The 16,108-nt window shown below is 36.6% G+C and overlaps 1 protein-coding gene across 1 annotated transcript in view; it reads right to left on the minus strand.

The window, feature by feature from the left end:
- IL33 (interleukin 33) overlaps positions 1 to 15,767 on the minus strand; it is a 37,621-nt gene extending 21,854 nt beyond the window's left edge. Inside the window, exons 1-2 of the mRNA XM_026001362.2 lie at positions 15,651 to 15,767; positions 15,193 to 15,295 (exon numbers count right to left, since the gene is read on the minus strand). The gene's annotated coding sequence lies outside the window, so the exon portion shown is untranslated. The remainder of the gene's footprint in view (positions 1 to 15,192; positions 15,296 to 15,650) is intronic.
- Positions 15,768 to 16,108: the final 341 nt, after the last annotated feature.

The raw sequence follows: 16,108 nt of genomic DNA on the forward strand, positions 1-16,108 counted from the left end.
TTAAACCTATTGGTCTTTCTTTCTTTATTGTGAATTTTGCTTTTAAAATAAGTTCATTTCATTAGATTTTCTGTGAGGAGGCTTGTTGTTAACCTGCAGAGTTTATAAGAAATTTTATTAAAAATACATGTTAATTATGGAAAATTTGGATTATAAAATATAAAACTCAACCTTTGATGCCCTGAAAAGTAATTAAATGCTTTGCAAAGAAAGATACCTAGTAATCATTGTAGGGAAATTCTGCCCTCCTAAGATCCCAAGGTCCCAAATGATGCTGAATTTGCATCTATCTGTACTACAGCACAGAGTGCTCCCTACTAATGGTCACAGTAATAACTCAAACACTTGTCTAGTGCTGGGCTAGATGCTGGGGGCATGGTAGTGAACAAAACAAACTTTTTCCTGACCTCCCAGAATTTACTTTCTTTTGGGGAGATAGATATTGAGCAAATAATCATACAAATAAATCATTTATAAACAGTGATAAATAAGAACTAGGCTGGTAAAAAAGATAAAGAGTAGTACTAAAGTAGTGTGGTCACAGAAGGTGACATTTATGCTGTACTCCTAAGGGTGTAAAGAATGAAGGGAGGGACAGAGGGTGCCCTCTGGGCAGAGAAAACCCCAGGGCCAAGGGTCCTGACAGAACTTGTAATATTTAGGATGCTGATCAAGCTAGTGTGGCTGGGACGCAGGGGCCAATGAGGATAGTATAATGTAAAGGATTTGGTGATGAAAGGGGACAGAAGCCAGGTAAGGCTAAGCCCTGGGGGCCAGGAGAAGGAGCTTGTATTTTACTCAAAATGTAGTGGGAAGCCAAGGAAGGATTTTAAGTATTATGAGATGTGACTTGGTTTTTGTTTTTAAAAGAGCACTCTGGCTACCATATGAAAAACAGATAGAGGACAGATAGAGGGAAGGAATGAAGTCAGCAAGGATTGTGCATTAGTTCAAGCTCTTAATAATGGTGATGGGCCTCTTCTGTGGGCCAGATGCTTTACATATATTATCTCTAATTGTCACCATGACTCTGGTCTTTGAGTATGATTGCTTTCATTTTAAAAATAAGGAAATAGAGATTGAAAGATTAAAAAATGTAAGTACCAAAGCTAGGATCTGAACTCAAGTCCATCTGGTTCTTTCTTTTATTCCATGGGACCCATTGGTAGAATGAGGCGTAATTAACATCACCTTATGAAGCTTGCATGCTCTTGCATGGGCAGAGGACCTATGAAGGTATTGTGTAATTATGCAAACCCATTGTTGGGTACTAGAAAATTACTGGAAGAAGACAGTGTCCCAAAACTTGTCCTGGCTGGTAGGAGGGAGAGGAAATGGGCAGTATGACTAAGCTTGGCAACACTATATGACATCATGTTGGGAGACTTTATAGAGGAGGAGGAGAAAGAGGGTGAGATGAGAGAGTAATCACATTATCCTCTGTTCCCTTGGGTACACTGGTTTCACTTCTTTCTTGAGGGAGATCAGAAAAAGTGATGTGGAAGAAGGAGAGGTTGAAGTTTGAGGAACCGTGAGATAGCATTGCCTTTCCTCAAACTGAATCACTTCCTGTCTCTGAGTCTCTGCCATTCTGAAAGTTTCTACATGCTCCTCATCCAGACCCAGAAGACAACATTGTCCCAAAGAGGAAGCAACTTAGCAAATCAATGTATAACTCAAGTCAAACCACTATGAGAGGAGGGTAGAGATGTTATGTTTTTAGGAAAACTTTTTTTTTGTTCTTCACTTAGCATTTGTGAATACTTCTATGCCTTCCCACAGTTTTCCTGGATGTAGTCTTACTCCATCATTTTTATTCACTAGCACTACCTGTTCCTTCAACTTTTCTAACATCACACAACACCCCCCATTCCCCGCTGTACATTTTACACCCACTGGACTTCTCACTGTTCCACAATTCACCACACACTTACATACCTCCATGCTTTTGCTCAAACTTCCCCTCTTGCTAGAGATGCCTCTTCCTCTTTGTCTGGGAAACTTCTATTTAACCCTTAGAGCCCAATTCAAATGCCTTTGTTTCCTTAATCACCCACAGTCACGCAAAATTTATTGCTTCCTTTCTTACTTGCTTATCACATCAAACTATATTCAATTTCCTAACTCCTCAGCTAGACTGCTAGCTCCTCGGGAACAAGGGTTGTACCTTAGTCATCTTTGTTTCCCAAGCAATTATCAATAGCAGCCATCCAGGAAATACTGGGTACTTTGGATCTGTCCTTGCAAAAACCCTACATACTAGGTAAAGAAGGTATTATACACTGAACAGATGTGGAGACCTTGTTCAAATCCCAAAGATCTACTGACTGGTGGAGCTGGAACTGTGGATTGAGCAGTGTGGGATTGGTACTACTACATTTTGGCCTACAAAGATGACAGTTTTATATGACTCACCCTAATAGAACTCAGGTCTTCTCATTCCTGGGTCAATGTTCTTTCTAAATAATTTAAGGAAGCTGACTTTCTGTTTGACCTAAAGCCCTGTGGTTTTAGTGTGACCAAACATTTCAAATCATTCATTTGAGTGTGTTGTTTTATTCCCCTCTGGTGCCCCTCCTCATGTCTCACATACTTTGGAGACCTAACTATGTGTTGAACAAAATCTTTAATGATTTTTGAAGAAGAGGTAGAATGACCTTCATTCTCAAGCTTAGACTTAAGATTTGCTCCTGCCCTGCAGGGCTCTTCAGCTCTTTAGGTCTTAGTTTCCTCATCTCAAAAATGAAGAAGGTGCATGAAAGCCAGGATCTTCTTATCCCTTTGACTCTTTCTTGTGCTCCTATACAGGCTCCCACTCCAGCCCCTTTCTTTCCCTTTCCCTGGGTTACTTCTTCAATAACAGTAGCTGTACCAGCCCCATGCTCCCCAAAAGATGTCATTCTCAGAAAAATGCACAAGTTCTGACTCAGCCCTGTGCCTTCTTCTTCTCCTTTTGCTACTTCACAATGATAGGATGATAGAGTTAAACAAGGGGAGAATTAAGTAACCTGGAGCCATATCTCAGGCAGAGACAGATTTGAAATCCAGGTGAGCCATGGACTTGGCTACATTCTGTCTTAGGGCAAAACTGCAGAGAGAAAGTCTATAGTGTAGTTTTTTCTTTTTTTTTAATGGATTTGGGAAACTCTTAAGTGTTTGAGGAAAGCAATATATGGGAAAGAAGCAACATGTAACAAATAGGTCTTTGGTTTTGGTTTAATTCTGAAGTTTAAAGTTGAGATCATTTTCTTTTACTAACAAAATTTTTTAAGTAAAATTAGACAAGTAATACACAAATTATGGATTTTGTAAAAATTCAGTGGAACATAAAAAATTCAATAGGAGTATGCAGAGTTAAAAGAAAAGTTCTAAGGAGTATGTAGAGTTAAAATAAAAGTTCTTATGAGAGACTCTTAACTCTGGGAAACGAACTAGGGGTGGTAGAAAGGGAGGTGGGTGGGAGGTGGGGGTGATTGGGTGACAGGCACTGAGGGGGGCACTTGATGGGATGAGCACTGGGTGTTATTCTATATGTTGGCAAATTGAACACCAATAAAAAATAAATTTATAAAAAAATAAGAGTTCTTCTGTGTTTTTAAAAAATTTACCCTTATATAATATTTACTGTGTGCCAACTACTGTACCAAGTGCTTTATATATTTAAATCACTCAATCATCAGAGCAATTTTGTCAGGGAGGTACTATTATTTTCCCCATTATATAGGTGAGAAAACTGGAGCGAAGAAAGATCAAATAATTTGCCCAAGATTCCATGGCTAAAACCTGAAGCAAACATTTTCAGAATTCATAAGGTGCTCTAGAAAAGGGTCGAGGAATCCAAACCTCTTGGGTTTCAGATCTTCCTGCCTAAACCCCACACCCAGAGCAGAAACTCCTTATCCATAGTTGGTTTCTGCTTAAAGTTTACTTGATCAAAACGGTTTTGCTACAAGAAAACAAATTAAAGTTTTGATAATCTGGCATAAATCCCTGCCACCTGGATTATTTAGCCCTATAAAGAGAGAATGAGATTAAAGCCAGTTCATTGACAGTGGTCATCATTGGTGGTCTAGTTGGTGAGTAGATTTAGCAGCATCATAAGAAAAAATCATCACAGTTTAAGGTTGGAAGAGGGAAGTTTCAAAGACTTTTTTAGAAGTGGAAAGTTTGTCTGAAAAAGTATTATTGCATAGAACCCCAAGAGATTTTTAAAAATCAATTAAAAATCTTAAAAAAATAAAAATAAGTAATTTATTTATTAATAAATCTGGCTTATACGTTTAAATTTTAATATTTGCCCATTATAAAGTTAATCAGAGACTTTGTTTTCATTATAATGATGGATTAGTTACTATGACCAATCCTCCTGCCAAAAACAATCAATATTCTGAAAGAAATATGCAAAAAGATCTTTTCAAACTCATTGTTGAACTGGAATGAAAGTAAAGAATGTATAGTATTCAAAATACTGGGAGGCAAGAAACCCTGGCTTTTTCCTAAAGTTGTCTGCTACATCCTGGAGACAGGGTAGACAACTACATGAAGTGCAGGGCCCAGGAGATAAAGCCCAGGATATGCCTAACATGGGGATTCTAATAATGCATGGCCTAAGCCTGAACACCCAAAGGGCTGCTTCTTTGCAGTGTAAGGGTGATTGAGATAAATAACCTCACTTGGCAGAAGGGGACCACTAGGAAGCATGTTTGACTTAACTTCGGCAATAGATAGAAAGTAAACCATTCTTCTGAGGATTTCTCTCCTCATGAGAAGTCAGCCCCCATAAGGGTTTGCAGTATGAAATCACACTATCTGTGTGTTTCCAAAAGTCTGAAATAGAGAATTAAATAAAAAATAGCTTTAGGTTGGTAGTGTCTCAAGAAAAATGGGAAAGGCAAACACAAATCTTATCTTGATGAACTCAGCTATTGCCCAAGCCGCAAAGTATTCATTTACAGAAAAATTTCCAGGGCAAATGAGTAGTTTGCAATCAATAAAACAAACAAGAACACTAGGCACCATGGTGAGAGCCACAGTAAGAACAGATGGCAGGACCCAACTTGTAAAGTTGGTTAGAACTATCAGAAATGATATATAAAACAACTGATTTTAATATCTTTAGATAGAATTCTAACACTATTGAAAACAGGAGCAGAAAAAATTAGATTTAAGGAAGATCCAAATAGAATCTCTAAAAATAAAAAAAATTTAATATTGAAATTAAAACTTCATTAAACAGCAGATTAAATAGCACCTGAACTTGATGAAGAAGACTCAGTCAACTAGAAAATATATTTGAAGATTTTCTTTGGGAAAAAAAGATATTATTTGGAATACAATTCAAAGATACATAGAGATGGAAAAGGGGGTGAGAAACTTGGAGGATAGATAATGTGTATCTATTTGGAATTTTAGAAGGAGATGACAAAATAGGGAAGGGAAATATTTGAAGGTATAAAGGCTGAGAACTTCCAAAATTATTGAAGGACTCCAATCTTCAGATCTAAGAATCCCAAGCAAGTTTAAAAAAATTAAAGAAATCCATATTTTGATAAATTAATTATGAACCTGCAGAACATTTTAAAAAGAGAGAAAGTTGTATTGTCAGTCATTGAGGAAAATTAAGCTACTGGGATGAGGAAAAAAATTTTTTTATTTGGTTTATGGATACATAGGAAGTCTTAGAGTAGCCCCTAGATCTGTGAAATTAACATTAGGTATTTCTGGAACGATTAAGAGCAGATCTTTACTCAAAGTCACATAGCTAGTGAATGGGTACATGTGGAGTCAGGACAAGAACTCTGGTTTCCCAGCTCACAAGGTGGTAGCTGTCACTGCTCTTTCCTCTCTACCCTTCTGCTGTTTACAATACTGAACAATAGCAAAGAAAAACAAAGTGTGAAGAAAGTACAGAGAACAGTTTTAGTTTATCAGGGAATTTTTTGGCGCTGTCCTTATGTTTCATGTATGGGATTTAATAACTGTTTTAATACATTTTTACATAGTACCGTGTCCCATCTCTAGGAACCAGTGAAGCTGCTCAGTTTTCAGGTGGGGGTAAGGAGATGAAGCTTTGTTTCCTTTAAGCTTATAATATAATGTGAGGGTAGAATGAGAAAGGTTTTAGAAGATGTAATTAAAGCAGAGTTACAGAAAATAGTTCTGACACAGCATTCTGTAGAAGGTGGCAGAACAAGTCGGAATAGATGCAAAAATCTCAATCTGGAGAAAGGCTTTGCTGAGAAATACACACAGAGAAAGCAGGTGCCAAGCCACAGTATGTATATATACCTGAGTCACTGAGTCATGAATCAGCACCCAAAGCTGGAGATGAAGTACAATCTGTTTTGCTTCAGTTCACTGCTTTAGACCTGACTTGTTTTGCTTTCTAAAAACTTTATTTATGCTTAGATCCACAAAGAAAGATAACTTGAAAGGGTTGTGTCCCAAGATAAATGTATATATCATTTGTATATATTTTAAAATCTATCATCTCTGTTCATGAAAAGATAGTCATTGCACCTATGTATATGTATGTATGGAAGAATTATTCCTGAGTCTTGCCTAATTCTCTACAAATATATACCAACATGTGTAAGAACATCTGGAATTGGCAATAACATAAGTAGATTCCTTAACTAAGAATAAAACTTGCACATTACTGTTAATTTTGATTCTGAGGATAGTGCCCTGACTCCAAAGCCTAAAGTACCTTAATATTTGCATAATTTGAGATCCTAACAAGTATACAGTTCTTTGTGCAGTATCCTAAATTGTATCAGATGACTTGCTGTTTTTTAAGAGAAAACATGAGATTTTTTAGACAGGCATATTTACATTTTTGAAGCTCATCTTCAGAGTAGAATGTAATATATATCTTTAAAATGGCTCATTTTTAAAGAGGCAGACTTGGGTATGGTACATTTTTCAACCACATAAAGCATTGATGAGAAATTTATTCCAGATGCCACCAATATATATTTAAAGCCAAGGAAAGTATACCTAACTTCAATTTCCAGTGCATAGGGATGCCGCTTAGATACTTCTGGAATTGATCCTGGGAGCTAGTAGGCTTTGGAAAACTAAGGAATAACAAAAGGAACTTCTAAAAGGATGAGCCAAATATTTATGGAAATGGGGAAAGAGGAGTTCTAATCTCTAAAATTTAGAAGCAAGAGAGGGCAGCCTTAAGCAGTAACTGAGGTAACAAAACATTGCATTGGTGGAAGATAAATGTAGCAGACCTCCTTTAAAAATAAAAACATGACAAAAAAAGTTTTCTCTTTAAGAGCAAAAACCAACTACTGGTTAGCCAAGTACTTACAAATTATATTATGAAGACTAAAGATAAGTTTCAAAAATAAATTCCAGGCTCCTGACACCGAACCAGAAGATAAGAATTGTCCTTGTGCTAAAACAAAAACTGGTCAGCTAGTCAGCCTTTACTATTTTGATGTCACATGTGATCTTGATGTGACCTGCTTTATCAGGTGCTTGTGATACATTTCACAAAGCAGATACTTTGTTAAATTATATGTCATTTGAACAATGTTTTAATTAAGAAAATTAATCAGAGTAGATTTTTAGCTCATAATGATTCAATAATACCTTGAGTAATTTTTTTTTTTTTTTTAGTTTGTTGTATAGTCTATAAAAACTAGATCTTCCTCTGTCTTGGAAACTTTGGAGGCCTGGTAGGAACAGGAATCCTAAAACGATGGATGTCTGTGGTCCACGGGCATTTTTGCTGGCTATAAGTGAGGTCTCTGGAACCAGAAGGAGCACACAGCTCTTTTTGAAATTGAAAGTGTTTATTCCAGAGATGAAATTGGATTTTATCTAGGCAAGAGATGTGCTTATGTGCACACAGCAAAGAACAACACAGTAACTCCTGGTAGCAAACTGAAAAAAACTGAGTAATTTGGGGAAAAGTAACTCATGCTCATGGAAACAGTGACACAGTTACGCCAAATTTGAAGTAACCTTCCTGCTAAAGCCACAGAATCCGTGTGATGCTGTACCCTTCAAGGATCTAAACTTACTGAAAAGTAAATAAATAAAGGTATAGGTTTGCTTAAAAAAAAAAGTCCATAAAAACTAAAGTTGTGACCATGGGGTTAAGAGAATAATCCTTTGTTTTTCTTCTATGGTATGATACTTAAAGTGATTCTTGACTTTTTCCCCCCTGGAATGCAAATACAATATGATGATTTGTTTTGTTCCCTAATTAATGTTGCTTTGTAACTGGGAAACAATAGACAAATGCATCAACTCCAAAATTACAGTCTTAGGGAAGACATGTTTTTTTTTTGTTTTGTTTTTTTGTTTTTGTTTTTTTCTAAATTGTGTCTGCTTAGCTAACTCAAGTCTGGGGGGAAATTACTAGCTGCCTTACACTAACATAATAGATTTCTAGGGAAGGTAAAGAAAATGCATGCATTAAAGGAGGGCCACAATGCCCACCTATCAGAATGGCTAAAATGAAGATGATAGAAAATATCAAGTATTTACAAGGATTTGGGACAAATGGGATTATTATACATGGCTGATTAGGGTTCATATCGCTACAACCACTTTAGGAAATAATTTGATGGTATTCACTATGGCTGAACATGTGCATACTTTTGGGCCAGCAATTCTACTTGAAGGTATATATGAAAGGTATAAAAATGCCAAAAGACATAATAAGGGGATGTTCATAGTAGTCTTAGTCATATAATGCTAAGCTGGAAACACTGAAAATGTTCATCTACAGTATAATAGATAAACAGTTGCACATTTATTTAGAATTGGAATTCTAACCAAAAATGAGAATAAACAAGCTACATCTATGTGCAGCTAAAAGATGGATCTCACAAACACAATGTTGAGTGAAAAGCTAGAAGCAAAAGGGTAAATACTGTATGAATTCATTTATAAATAGTTCAAAAACCCCACAGGCAAATTGAATGTGACATATTAGAAAGCATAATGCTATTCTTGAGGTACAGAATAGTGACTAGAAGGGGACATGAGGAGGATCTTAGAGTTCTATATCCTTGTATTTCTTTAAATGGTTACTTACATTTGTTCACTTTGCGACAGCTTATTAAGCTATACAGTCATGATTTGTGCAGTTTTGTATGTGTGTTATATGTGAATGAAAAAATATTAAGTTAAAAACAGGGAGACTGTCAGTGAATTCTAAAATATATATATTCCACGTTCTTTTTTTTTTTTTTAAAGATTTTATTTATTTACTCATGAGAGACACACAGAGAGAGGCAGAGACAGAGGCAGAGGGAGAAGCAGCTCCCTGAGGGAAGCCTGATGTGGAACTTTAATCCCAGCACCCCAGGATCATAACCTGAACCAAAGGCAGATGCTCAACCACTGTGCCACCCAGGTGCCTCTACATTCCACATCCTTAAGTGTAGTGGTCAAAGGGACTCATTGACAGAATTAAGTAAGCACTCTATATTATGGTTAAAATAATTAAAGAAGTGTCAGCATCTGTGTTTAAGAATGCATTGAGCTATTTGGAAAATTATCAGACAGGAAATGCACACATTCTCTTCTTAGTACAAAATAAGTGGTTCTGTTATGCCCAATTAAAGACTTAGCTTTCTGACCTGAAGAAATTGAAAATTAGATTAAAAGAGATTTTTGAGGTGTTTTTTGAAATAAGGCAGACTCCTCATGGTAATTTTGAAGAGTTTGGCTGCCCTTCTCAGAAGTTCTTTCTTTTCTTTTCGCAAAGCTCTCAAAAACAAAAAAGGTTGAGTTCTGCAGGAATTAGAGGATGTTGAGAGTTCCCTGGGATGAATGTTGTTTCTTAGCTGACAAATCTCTTTTCTTTCCCCAAAGAATAAATTTAGATATGCAGAAACATAAGCCATTCACGTCAATCCTGTCTGTCTGCCAATAATGCATCTGGCAATAGGCATGTGACTCAGATCTTGCCAGTGAAACAAAGGGGAGTTGTGTCTGGGGCTTTTGGAAAATTTTTTTCCTTAAGGGTAAGCACTTTTTGGCTTGCACTGGCCTCTGTGAGGATGTGATGATGTTCAGAGCTGGGCCAACCATCTCCCATAAAGGGAGAGATCAGAAGAGCCTGGGTCTTAGGGGATGACTGATTCTTTGCATCAACTGTGGGACTGCCCACTTTAGAACTTCCTGTTAAGTGACCAACAAGTGTCCTTATATTTTAAGCCATGTTCAATGCATTATTCTATTTTGGCATCCAAAGCATATCAAGTGATACAAATTATCTTTCTTTTTTGTCTAAATGTAATCTACATTGGTTTCTTCTAAATCCTAAAATGAAATGGCAAACCACTAATGTATTCTCAACACTGATTTAATAATATCTTTAAATACAGCTGGATTATTTAAACATTTTCCCCCTTCCCCCCATGCTCAAAGCTCTTCTTTTTTTTCTTTTAATTTAATTTTATTATTTTATTTTATTTTATTTTAAAGATTTTATTGATTTAACATGAGAGGGAGGAGAGACAGAGGGGGAGGGAGAACTGATTCTCTGCTGAGCAGGGAGCCTGATGCAGAGCCACCCCAGGACCCTGAGATCATGACCTGAGCTGAAGGCAAACGCTAACCAGTTGAGTCACCCAGCTGCCCCTTAATTAATTTGTAATTAAATTTTATTAAATGTATTAAATTCAGTAGTGTTAACTAAATCTGTTCTGCAGCAGATATCTAGAACTTTTTCATCTTGCAAAACTGAAGCTCTATTCATTGCAGAGCAACTCCATGTTTCCCTCTTTCTCAGGCCCCTGGTGACATTGTTCTACTGTCTGTTTCTATTTGTTTGACTACTGTAGACACTTCATATAAGTGACATAATATAATATACAGTATATGTATCTGGCTTATTTCACTAAGCATAATGTCCTCAAGATTCATCCATGTTGCAGCATGTGACAAGATTTCCTTCTTTTCAAAGACTGAATAATATTCTATTGTATTTATATGCCACATTTTCTTTATCCATTTATCAGTGAATGGAAATTTGCGTTGATTTTACCTCTTGGCTATTTTGAATAATACTGCAATGAACATGGGTATACAAATATCCCTTTAAGATCCTTCTTTCAATTCTCTTGGTTATATACCCAAAAGTCAGATTGCAGGGTGATATGGTAGTTATATTTTTAATTTTTTGAGGAATCATCATTCTGTTTTCCATATCAGCTAGTTTAAACAGTTAAATATTTAAATAATTTTATATTTAAACAAAATTATAGCATAATAGTATGGACATACAAATTGATACATTAAAACCAATAAAATATTATGTATGAAAGAAAAAGCATGATATAGGATAAACTGAAATTTTTTTGTATCAGGACAAGATTTTGAAAACTTATAAGTAACTAAAATGCATTTTTAAAAATAAATTCAGATGGCCAGGGTCACCTGGGTGGCTCAGTTGGTTAAATGTCTGCCTTTGGCTCAGGTCATGATCCTGGGGTTTTGGGGTGGAGCCCCACATTAAATTCCCTGCTCAGCAGAGAGTGTGCTTCTCCCTCTCCCTCTGCTCCTCCTCCTGCTCATGTTCTCTCTTGCTGTCTCTTTCCAATATATAAATGAAATCTTAAAAAAAAAAAATTCAGGCAGCCCTGATGGCCCAGCAGTTTAGCACCTGCCTTCAGCCTGGTGTATGATCCTGGAGTCCCGGGATCAAGTCCCACATGGGGGCTCCCTGCATGGGACCTGCTTCTCCCTCTGCCTGTGTCTCTGCCTCTCTATGTCTCTGTGTCTCTTCTGAATAAATAAAATCTTAAAAAAAATTCAAATGGCCGATAGCAGTACTGTTAATTTTTTTTAAAGGATTTTATTTATCCATTCATGAGAGACACAGAAAGAGAGAGAGAGAGAGAGAGAGAGAGAGGGAGAGACACAGGCAGAGGGAGAAGGAGGCTCCATGCAGGGAGCCCGATGTGGGGCCCGATCCCAGGACTCCAGGATCACGCCCTGGGCCAGTGACACTAAACCCCTGAGCCACCTGGGCTGCCCTAGCAGTACTGTTATTACTATTTTTACTATTAATTTTACAGATTACCAATATAGTAGTATTACTACTATTTTATTTTTGAAAACATCAGTTGGGTTTGTTTACCAAAATTTGTGTGTGTGTAAACTTGTGTGTAAAATTGATTATAAGAAAAATTAAGTAAAATTTATTATGAAAATCATATACATATGATACATATTCAATAGGTCATTGTGGTTGGACAGATAGTGACGAATGAAATGACTTGGAAGGACTTTGAATATCACACTTCAGTTAACATTCTACTTATAAATGAACTGTTAGACAAGTTTTCATTTCCTCCAGTAACTAATATAGCTAATTAAAAGTGAAAGCAGGCAGTCAAGTTTGTGGGTCGACTCCTCTTGGTTCTGGTAATATCAATGGGAAAGGACGTTGCATAAGAAAATGGTGGCTGACAGGGAAATTTTCCCTCAGATGGCAATGAGTGTAACCCTAAAAAAATAAGTGCAGGGTTTTAATGTCATCTCACTAATATTTTTCTGTTCGAAAATTATGGGAACTTTAAATAGAAAATAGCTTTACAAATTAAAGTCTCACTAAATGAAGTGTTTGGAATCCATCTTCTTTTTTCTTGGTTCTTTTCCCTCATGGGGCTTAACTGTGGGTTTTAACCTCTGATTTGAAAATTAATGATTGGGTCATCTTGGGTCAGTACAATCTTTCCAAATTTTTCTTGCTGAATTTTATAAATGGAGGATATTATCTCACAGAGATGCTCTCAGGATTAAATAGGTAATACAGGGACAATACCTAACATTTAGTACATGATCCATGACTAATAAGTTACATTTAATGACTTCTTCTGACTTGCTTTATCTTCATAGGTACCGTTTTGTTTGTTTTATATTTTACACCAAAGGGAAAAGAAATCAGGGCCAGGAAAGTTAAATAAGATCCCAAATCACACAGGTAGTCAGTAGATAAATGATGGATTTAAAGCCTGTCTGACTTGAAAAATCTGTGTATTTTTACTATTATGTTATATTGCACTCCTTGCATAGAGCAAAACAAAAGCAATTATGTTCACAGATACAGCGTGATCTACGGACAATAACCGGGCCAGCCTGTGAGTATCTGCCAGGAGCCTGTCACAGGGAGGAAGCGCCCGATCTCCTTACTTCCCCATATTCTGCAACAGTGAACTCTGCCTGCCCAGTAAGACTGTGTTCTCTTAAAGCTTACTTTTGCATATAAATATGCAAAGAATTCAGAGGGAAACTGAAAAAGAGCAGAGAACCTGGAGGGAAACTGAAAAAAGATGAGAGGTTCTACCATAATTTCCTGAAATCCTTGAACTAAGTATCATTTTGTTTGAAGGAATTAAGATTTCTTTCTGCTATTCAAGGAGATGATTTTTGGTCTTAATGTTTCTAAATGTCGCTACAAGCTGTGATATAAAAAAAAAAATCTGACTTTTGATTTCCACCGTGTTTGCCAAAATTTCAACTTGTTGAGTAAAAAATGCATTGATTTTTGGCACAGTCATACTCACATCTCCAAAAATGACTTCATACTACCAGATTTACTGACATAAAAACTCTCCCATGTACATTTTTTTCTTCCCTCAATGCAGTTCCCTCTGCAGAACTTCTTTGTAAAGAGTTAATTCTGCAGGCATATCTCCAAAAAAGGCCTTGTGCTATGATTCTTCTCAAGATTTACTGGCAAAAATATTTGGTGTTTATTTTTCTTCTTCCCTTCAGTGCTACACATGCATACACACGCCACAGTATTTCCCTGTAATGATTTAATTCCCCCACGGACGAACTTTTTACAATAGAATCTCAGACACATTCCCAGAAGTTAGTTCTGGGAAGAAGAAGCTCTGTTCCTTGAACCCTCTGCTGACCCTAACCAGAGGTGGCAGCTCCCATTTCTCAATCTCTTGCTTTACTTTTGGCTCTGTTTCAAACTCTAAGAAAAGTTATCCTTAAGTAGTTACGAACTCTCTGTGCAAGCATTGCTCTCTGCAGCTCAAATTTCACATTTTTTCCATTTTTTTCTGAAAGGATCTTAGATTTCCTATAGTCCTCGACTTGTAGCAGCCTAGTTCATTTTCTCAGCAACAACCCAGATCGTTTTCTATTTCCCATCACTATTTAGCTTATAATATCTACAGCCAGGATGTACCTCTTTCTCTTTCCCATTTATAAAGAGGGAAGAATTTTCAGGAGACTACTCAACTGTATGATTCTTTTCAAGCATTCTAAACTTTGGGAAATAGAGGATTCTAAAGTTTACTGAACACAGAACTATGTCTTTTTAGGGAAAAATTTTAAAGAGGAGCACAAATATTCTAAAGACAAATGTAAGAAGCAATAGGTAGGGATTTATTGGGAACAGCATTGGACCACAGTGGCATACAGGGATGATTCAAGCTGAAGAGGCACAGTGCTGAGAAGGGATCAGGAAGACCCAACTACACCTATTCCTAAACTCTCAAATTCCAAAGACCTGAAATCAACTTCGTGCAGCCACAATTCTTTAGGATTCATGCCATTTTCTTTATTAAAATAGTCTGGAGGCATGTATTTATGAGTGGGAAGATAAGGCAGAGAAAAGTGCAGGAGAAAAAAAATTGCCACAAGGCAGACAGCAAGAAATAAAGCGAATAAAACAATCTTATAAAGAAAGTGTTTAAATGAATAGTAGCAAAACTATGAGCTTTTGAATTTACTCACTTAGGATACCAATTCCTTATTTTTTCAAAAATTGTTTATTTTTGAGCAGATTATTTTGAAGGGATGGCCCCTCTCAGTTCTTCTATTTGTCCCCCTTTTTTAAGCTACGGGTAAATAATAGTGAGTAGGTTTATTTTGGATAAGTGTTAGGAATATGAAGTAGAATTATCAACTTGTTTTATAAAGTTTTGTGGTAGAGGAGGGAAGCTTACTATAAAGACATTTTATAATCAATTTTAGCAACTTATTAATAATTTCCCAAATCATCCAAAGGAAATTGAAGTGGAATTACAAGTTAGTAGCAATTATTATTAACAACTTTTACTGGTATTGGCAATAAAAAACAAATCAGCCTAATCCTTTATTTTATAGAAAGAAAAACCAGTTCTATGTGGTTCCCAAGATCTTATTTTACCAAACCTGACAAAAAAAGTACCAGAATATTATTTTTATTCTTACCGTGTAATCTTGTTTTGATTTCTCCTCTGAAAAGCTGCAGCTCTGTGTTCAGAGAGCTTGCAGATTCTATTTATTACCCAAAGTTTGGCAGAGAACCAAATCACTGTAAGAAAGAGATCTGAGTAAGTGAGATTTTGGTAGGTTTTTAATTGCATTCAAAGAGCCAACAGAGTTACAATCCTGTCAACATTCAAGATTCCCTGTTTTCTGTCTTTTCCCCATCTCCATCTTAAAATTTAATACGAGAATTGTAGATTTCATGGTTTTTAAAAAATTTCCAACTCACATCAGAATTATCTTATATGCAACCTCCCACTCCCATTTCTAACTCACAGTCCTCCTCTGCCCCCACACATTACAATTTGGCTCTCTTTAGAGTTGAACTTCACCTTCAGCACTGTCCATATGGAAATTCTTGGAGAGGGTTTTATTTGTTGATGAGAAGTTCCTGAACTTACCTTTTCCCATGAACATACCAAATCTACAGTTACATATTGGATCGATTCCCTATGAAAAAGACCTGCAAACTAGAGGAACTGCTCTCCACAAAAAGAATAGCAGCAACAGTATACAACAAAAAGAACCACATCAAGATGGGTAGGAGAGGTACAGACAGAATCTCACAAAAAAATAAATCTGACCCCTGGCATGGCAACAGACAATAGAGAAGGAGACACCACCAGATGGGTGCTTTTCCCAGAGGAGTAAAAAGTTAGTCTCCCATATTGGGTGCCCCAGCCTGTGGGATCTGCACTGGAAAGACAAACTCCAAAATCTGGTTTGGAAAACCAGTGTGTCTGATGACAAGGAGTCCCAGAATACAATAAAAAACTGAGACTCTTTTCTTGGAGAGCTCATATATAGTCTTACTTGTCCCAAGACCCAGTGAAAAAACAGCAGTTTGAAAAGCACCTAT

Source organism: Vulpes vulpes, chromosome 12 (genome assembly GCF_048418805.1).
Source record: "Vulpes vulpes isolate BD-2025 chromosome 12, VulVul3, whole genome shotgun sequence".
NCBI classification, from domain to species: Eukaryota; Metazoa; Chordata; class Mammalia; order Carnivora; family Canidae; genus Vulpes; species Vulpes vulpes.